General features: G+C 45.7%; 1 pseudogene; it reads right to left on the minus strand.

Moving 5' to 3' along the window:
• Positions 1-1,119: 1,119 nt before the first annotated feature.
• On the minus strand, positions 1,120-4,853 carry LOC143438342 (small ribosomal subunit protein uS13 pseudogene; annotated as a pseudogene).
• Between the last annotated feature and the right edge of the window lie 3,239 nt (positions 4,854-8,092).

An 8,092-nucleotide genomic window follows, 5' to 3' on the forward strand; every position in this document is an offset into this window, starting at 1 on the left:
AGTGACTAAGGCCTGAGAGAAGAGGCACAGCCATCACACCAGTGGAAGAAATAACCACATTTGATACATGTCCCCAGTGTGTCTGCTACTACTTTGCCTTTCCCGTCCCTCCTCCCCGTTCTAGGTATAAAATGTTCTCATGTTTCCCATATTTCGCATGCCTGCTGGAAGGCCATGACCACAAAGCTACATATTTGCCTTGCCCATGGCCAGGAGCTGAGCCTGGTACCCGCAGGCCTGGCTGGCTCAGCAGAGGTAGGAATGATGAGACTGAGGAGGCACTAAGTCAATGCAATATGATTTATTTTAAGACTTTTAAGAGCTGATGGATTCTAAGGGAGCCGTTTTCTTCTTTTCAGTAAACTGAGGCACTACACTTGCCCTGTCTTTATCCCATACTGATGGAAAACAGAGGTTCTGGTCCCTGGTAGAGCCTCGGCTTCCAGAGTTACGCAGCTCCTACAGCTATCAGCTTCCAGCATCCCTTTCTCTTCCAAAGGGCTTGAAGAGATTGAAATCCTAGCTCTCTTGTTGGCTACATGATCAGGAGAAGACACCACTTTTCTCTGAGCCGTGGTGAGTTTGTCAGGAAAATGAGGATAGTGACCCTCTCTGGAGAGTCAAAGCTAGCAACCAGACAAGGTTTCCAAGGCACTAGCCTTCTGTGGCCCCTCCCCAGCAGCCTTCTCCCACTCCCTGCCATCCTCAAGCTGCTTCCCACCACTGCCTTTACCTGTTCTATTTCTGTCTTGTTTTCCTTCCCTTGAATCTATCCTTCAAGTTCAACTTTCTTAGGCGGTTCCAACCCCAGGCTCTCTGAGGTCCCATGGCCCTACACTCATGCTGTGCTTCCTTCTTCCTATGTCATACCCGTTAACCCAATCCTTCAATGTCAAAATCATCGCTACAGCTGCTGCTGCCATGTCACGTCTTTCTGAAGTCTTCCCAAGCTATAAACTTGTTTGTTCTTCCTTCCTTGTTGCCGGGAGCATTGAGTCCACTGCTCTCCAACTGTAGGGGATAGATCTGAGGTCTGCGAATGACAATCACCATTTCCATAAAATTCTGTTATTCATAATCCCCTCTCATAATCACTTCCAGGGTCTATAACCAGCCTCTTCAAACCATAAAATCTGAAAGAGGAGAGAAAAAGAGATCTCATAAACTCTGACCTACTGGAAGTGAAAAGTCCTTTGTGTCAACAAAGGATAGCAACTCCACAGAAAGATCTGTGGATCCTTCTGTCCTCACTGGCCTCCAGTTCCTGCCTGGTATTTGGTCTGTCCCAGACCCCCTTCATGTGCCCTTAATGATCAGCCTCTCTGATGCAAAGAGCACAGAATAGACAAGTCTGTTCCAAAGAGAAAGGAATGCTAAGTACTTCATGTGTCCTGGGTCACAGAGTGTTCTTTATCCCAAAGACATGGACCATCTGAGCAGAGCTCTCTCCCCAGTTTCAAATGAAGAAGTGCAGAGTCTCACGTGAGCAGCGGTAGTGGGATTCACTAGGAAGGTCCTCTAAAGGACACATCCATGACAAGTCCTTCTCCAAGGACTATGGAAAACCGGGTGCAAAAATCAGAAATGGGAGCACACAGAAGGCAGCCAAGGGCATATTGTTTTCTGGAAAATCAGTACACGTAGTTTCTTTCATCATTGCAAATGATTTTGTGTGCACCGTGTAAATAAGCTTTTTTTTTTTCTTTTCTTTTCTCTTTTTTTTTTTTTTTTTTTTTTTTTTTTGTGGAAAGCTCAGATGAAGGAGGAAAACACTGAGGCCCTTTATAAAAGAAAGCCTTTCCCTCGGGAAATAATCGAAGGCCCCAATTGCTCAAGTCTTTCAAAGACTGTACAAAGCACCCTGAGCACACTGTAGAGAATAAGTCTGCGGTCTCTAGGGAGCTGGCTGTGTGATCTAATAGATCTTTGCCCTCATTCCAATCCCAGTGATTCATGTGTGACTTATTTAATTGTTATCATCTACTGCAGATATATAAAAGAATGCTTTTATTCTTCAAAAAAAAAATTCTAAATTCAAATCACCTTTAATATTACCAAGTTTCTCCTCCCATCACCCTTCAGAGCGTTGACATATTAACTTTTTGACCTACCCTCAACCCCACTTCCACCTTCCAGGATACAAAAAGTACATCTGCCAAGCAGCTGGGTATAATGAGATGCCCCACCCAACAGTGCATTGAAAACAGGTTTTAGGGAACTAAGGGTTAAGTAAAGTCCCCCAGGAATTCCAATCTATTGCAAACTGCTAAATCAGAAGCTGCCTGGGGCCTAGGTGTAACCACAGCTAAGAAAACAATGCCTAACTGCCTTACCCTCCACAGCATTTAGCATTTATCATGGTCAGAAAACCACCTGTTACTTGAGAAAGTGTCAAAAGGAGCCTAAGCCATAATTAAAGGAATAAAAACATATTGTGAATTGCTGTGCAAACCTCAGGCAGATGTGCTATTTAGCTGTGGCCTTGATCTGTGATATTAACTTGAAATAAACATAGCAGAAAACAAAACGTGCACTGAACCGAGACTCTGCTTGCCTGAAGGTTTTGTTTCTTTTGTAGACTTTGACAGTTGTGGTTAGCAGCCTAAACACAGGCAGACCTGATGTGTCTTGCAAACAAATCTGAGTATGTCTGGCAATCCCATAGGACAGAGCTGGCAGCCAATCAGATGTGCACCAACCTCTGTACAACTGTGTGGATATCTGTAAATGACAGTTTCGATAATAAATAAGCAGTGTCAGACAGTAGGGTACCATCCTCCCTCTGCTAGGCACTCTCTAGTTCCTGTATTTTCTGGTTGGTTGGTTGGTTGGTTGGTTGGTTGGTTGGTTGGTAGGTTGGTAGGTTGGTTGGTAGGTTGGTAGGTAGGTTGGTAGGTTGGTAGGTAGGTTGGTAGGTTGGTTGGTAGGTTGGTAGGTTGGTTGGTAGGTTGGTAGGTTGGTTGGTAGGTTGGTAGGTTGGTTGGTAAGTTGGTAGGTTGGTAGGTTGGTTGGTAGGTTGGTAGGTTGGTTGGTAGGTTGGTTGGTAGGTTGGTAGGTAGGTTGGTAGGTTGGTAGGTTGGTTGGTATGTTGGTAGGTTGGTTGGTAGGTAGGTTGGTTGGCTGCCAGTTTGTTTTCTGAGACTGAGTTTCTCTGTGTGGCCTTGGCTGTCCTGGAACTCACTCTGTAGACCAGAGTGGGCTCAAACTCAGAGATCACCTGCCTCTGCCTCCCAGGAGCTGGGATTAAAGCCATGCACCACCACCAGCCCACTTAGATCTTGCTTTTTAACCCCACCAAAGGCAAAGGAATCCTCTACCCCAGCAGAATACATGCTTGAATACTTGGACCCACTGAAGAGATACTCAGGTCCTTGGGAAAGCATACTTCTCCAAGGACTGGCCAAATAGCTTTTAATCTCAGATACACAGGGCAAAGTAAGGAGCTGAATGCAGCCAGTGACTGCTCAGAAGAACGACTCCGTTTGGCAGTGTTGTTTTGTGTTAAAGTTTCTCCATCTCCTTAAACTCGCTCTAAACCTTCAGGGAAGGGTGTGCTCCTGAGAGGGTGAAGGGAAGGGCATGGGGATGTGAACTGCAGAAACCAGGGCAAAGCAATTTGGTGGTCCATGGGTGTTCATAGCTTTGAATGCAGCATTACTCTTAGAAGACTGCTCAGTTAGGTTGACAGATCTATGCACATGTGTGGGAAATGAAGAAAAGGCAAGGTAGCATTCATTTCGTAGGCTGAAAGAATCGCTTTGATTTGCAATGATTTTAATCTGCCTCTTTTATCACAGTGAAACATTGCAAAAACAAGAGCTCCAAATGTCATGAGATGAAGCTTACAAGAGTTCTGTTGGCACACCTTTTCATTCCTGAACAATTACCTTGCCATATACATTTATTCTAGAATAGTATATGGTGACACATTAGATCTTGATACTGAAAAGTAATGACATATATAAATACCTCAGGTGTAGAACTGACTTTAATTTACAGTTTACTGCCAGCGTTCTCCTTTATAGGCTGAGCCCATGAAAAGTTCAAGTTGCTCACTTCATGCAATTGATTACTATTAGTGTAAAAAAGAGTATATATTTTCTTGCCATGGAAAGTATCCCCCATATGTATACAAACTATTAACAGCAAAGGCCCAGAAGCTCATTTCTTCTTGGAGACCCACAGTGTGGCCCCAGTGACCACTGGTCTTGTTGTGTTGACTTTAGACACAAAGGCTCCAAAAGTGGTGCAGCCCCCGGTGGACTCTCGTCTTCTTTGGCCACTAAAGGTCTTTGCATAGACTGTTGTCTGGACCGTTGGCCAGAACCTGGCTGTACTATTCCGTCCTTCACATTCTTCTGCCTGTTCAAGAACCAGTCTGGATTTTTGTACTGTCATGGATTCTTGTACATCATGATTCTGCATGATGGTGGTCACATGTTCCACTTTTTCTTTTTCTTTTCTTTTCTTTTTTTTTTCTTTTCTTTCTTTCTTTCTTTCTTTCTTTTTTTTTTTTTTTTAGACAGGGTTTCTCTGTATAGCCGTGGCTATCCTGGAACTCACTCTGTAGACCAGGCTGGCCTCGAACTCAGAAATCCGCCTGCCTCTGCCTCCCAAGCGCTGGGATTAAAGGTGTGCGCCACCACCACCCGGCCATGTTCCACTTTTTCATCCATGAGTTCTCCAGCCATCTTGATGAGGTCAGTGTCTGCCTTCCTCGACATCACGTGAGCATATCTCTGCTCCACACCTTTAATGGCAGTGGTGGCAAAGGTTATTTTGTGCAGCCTGTCGATGTTGGTGTTGAGTATTCGAAAAATGTGCTGGAACTTCTCAGGGGTCACTGGAGACATGCGGTGATACACGCAGCAGCATGTAGGCCTCCTGTGGACAGCCTTGGAAAAGTTTTGAGAGGCTCTTTTCTGGCCTAGATTATCATCTATATTCTAGATGTGATCTTTTGGCTCAGTGACTAAGAGCACTGGCTGTTCTTCCAGAGGACCCAGGTTCAATTCCCAGCACCAACATGGCAGCTCACTCCTGTCTATAACTGCAGCTCCAGGGGATCTGACACCTTCTCACAGATACACATTCCAGCAAAACACCAATGCACATGAAATAAAACTAAATAAATCATTTTTAAATATATTTAAAGATTAGATCTCTATGTTAGTAAGTACAGCCCTTATGAATTCACAGTCCTGAGTGGCCATTATGTGGCTGCAGGCTTTTGATTACCCTTTCACAGTGCCTCGTTACCTTTCAGAGAATGACAGAGAGTTACTCAAGACTGCCCAAGATAGCGACAAACACCTTTCTGCAATCACTTCCCCTTATTCTGCAGGCTGCACCGTCAGCCACTGTGGATCCTGAAAGGTTTTCTACAGCTTCTCTTCCCGTTTCTGACCTTGCCCATTCTATTGTGTCCTCTTGAATTGCCCTCCCAAATTCTCCTTGCTACAGTAGAAGTCCCATCTTTGAAACATCTCCTTGGGTACCACGCCAATGTCTTATTTGTGTCCATATTCCTGTACTGAGTAAATTATCTGGCCTGTGGTAAAGAAGTGGCATGCGCTCGGTGAATACGGTTCACACACTTTTCAAATACTAGTGTTTCCTAAGTCATCCCTCATCCCTTCCTCTGCTGTTTTCTGGACCGTAGCGTGGGAATTCTTTCGTGGGCTCTCCACGTTCAAACAAATATTCCAGTTCCATATCGGCATAGCCCTGCCTTCTCTAGCACTTGCCAACTGTCTGCTAAGACTGTCCTTTCTCACGTGCCTTACAGGACCCCAACACTGTTTAATGACAACAGAAATATCTAATACCTGACAGTGCCGCAGAGCTAGCCAGCCAGCCTCATAGTCAGGACCCCACGCCACGCCTACCCTACATACAGTCAGATGTGAGTTCCACAGGAGAGTGAGGTGGCACTGAGGACTTGGAGGCCGTGCTCAAGGACAGACCAAGTGACATCGCAAGATATCATCTCAGGGAAAAAAAAAAAACAGATGGGTAGAAAACACTTTTTTAAAATTGCATCCGTACTGAATATATACAGGCTTTTTGTTCTTGTCACAACCCCTGGATAATGCATTATGTAAAAAAAATAAATAAATATTTACATAGGCTTAAGTTGTATTCAGTATTAAAAATAATCTACATGTGTTAAGCAAGGGAGTGCAGGTTAGATGCAAATGTGCTGCCCTTCTTATGTAAGAGGATTTGGATATCACGGGGTTTGGGGGGGGGGCTTCTCGAACATTGTATCCCCTGTGCACATGTAAAGAGGATGCTGTGTAAAATAAAATGGTACCATCACACAGATGAAAACTACAGGTGACACATATTGGCAGCTTACTTCATGCCAGAAATGATAAAGACATATACCAGGTCACTCTCACAGCCTCATGGAGAAAGCCCTACTCTGTGCTCCTTATACCAGGAAGAATGTAGGGCTGACCCCATCTACATAAAGGACAAGGGCACCCAGCTGGTAGTAGTCAGTGTCATGGAGGGGCAGATAGTGTGGTGCCAGGGTCCATTCACTTGGTTATTGCTCCTGACTGAAGCACAGACAGCCTACTTCACAATCTTGGAGGTAGAAATGGCAGAACCAGAACAGGAAATCAGTTCTTCCTTATCTTCCGTACCCTCCTCTATCCTCCCTGGAAAGAACTTAATCAAATAACTAAATAATGCCAGCATTGGAGAAACAGAGGCAGGAGAATAGCTGAGTTGGAGATGAGCCTGGTCTGTTGATCGAGTTCCAGGACAGCCAGGACGACATAGTAAAACACTGTCTCAAGAAGAAGAAGAAATAGAACAGAGGCTGCCTCGAGAGCTCAGCTGTGGCTCACAGGACCACACTTCCGGTATCAGCACTGAGTTTGGACCCTTCCGGGCTCAAAGCCCACTTCTGCCTTTTACAGGTGGCATGGTGTTCTGGATGTTGTTTAACTTCTCTGTGCATCACATCTCCAGCCCCACAATGGAGGTGATAATGTTTCCAGCCAAAGAGGTAATCCATGAAGCACAAGGGATGGGCAGATGTGATACCTGTCCTCACTCAGTGTGTTCAGAAGCCAGTAGAAAGTCCCAAAAGACTTTATTTGAGTGCTGCCTAGGCTTTCTGTTTCCCTCTATGCTAGAGTCCCCTCAAAGCATCCCAAAAAATTATTTTCTTCCACGTAGACTTAGTTCCCCTATCTGGAGCACTCCAGGCCCAGCATCCTGATAGGCTTCTTTTAGTATGTCCCCCAGCCTCATATGTGTGCAAGAGAGCTGACTGGGGCTGAGGCTAATGCCTCCTGCCACAGAAACGCAAACCTTCCAGTCTCATCTGACTTAGTCCTTCTCCCTTTCAGAATCCCCCAGCCTCTGCCAGCCCCTGGGAATACATTAACAACTATACAGCTGCTCATTTTGTCCTTACCTCACACATGGTCCTCCAGATGGGGCTGACATTCTACCCTACCCCATTTTCCATTTGTGTGCACTTAACCCACCTAAAAGGCCACCAGCGGTGCCCATGTGGATACACTCCCAGCTCTCTTATCTGACTATCTCTCTGGCCACAGCTTTCTGCCTCTCTCCTCCTCTGCTGCCTTCTGTCTGTTTCTCTGCCTCTCCCCTCCCCTTAGAGATTCTGTTTCCATCTCTGACTCTCTGCATCTGAGTCCCTTTCACACCACTTTCTCACAGAAACACATCTGTCTTTCTACACACACACACAGACGCACACGCACACGCACACACGCACGCGGTATGCTAATTGGGCTCCCAAGTGAGTTTGTCTCACTCATACAGGCAGAAGTGAATCTAGTGGGGTTAGAAAGAACATACTTCACACCTGTCAATGAAGCTCAATCACTTGTGTGAAACTAGACCCTGATGCTCAGGGACAGGCTGACCTGGCTGGACTGGGGACTCAGCTGTCCCTCCAGAGTGGGCTCAGGGAACAAATGCCCCTTCTGTTCCCAGAAGATGAGAGCATGCATCCCTTGGAATGTCCGGGAGCAGCTGCGGGCCTCCCCATAGGGTGGACAGAAGACTGCTGCCAGGCAGCACAAGGAACTATATGTACTGCTGT

Source organism: Arvicanthis niloticus, chromosome 25 (assembly GCF_011762505.2).
Source record: "Arvicanthis niloticus isolate mArvNil1 chromosome 25, mArvNil1.pat.X, whole genome shotgun sequence".
NCBI classification, from domain to species: Eukaryota; Metazoa; Chordata; class Mammalia; order Rodentia; family Muridae; genus Arvicanthis; species Arvicanthis niloticus.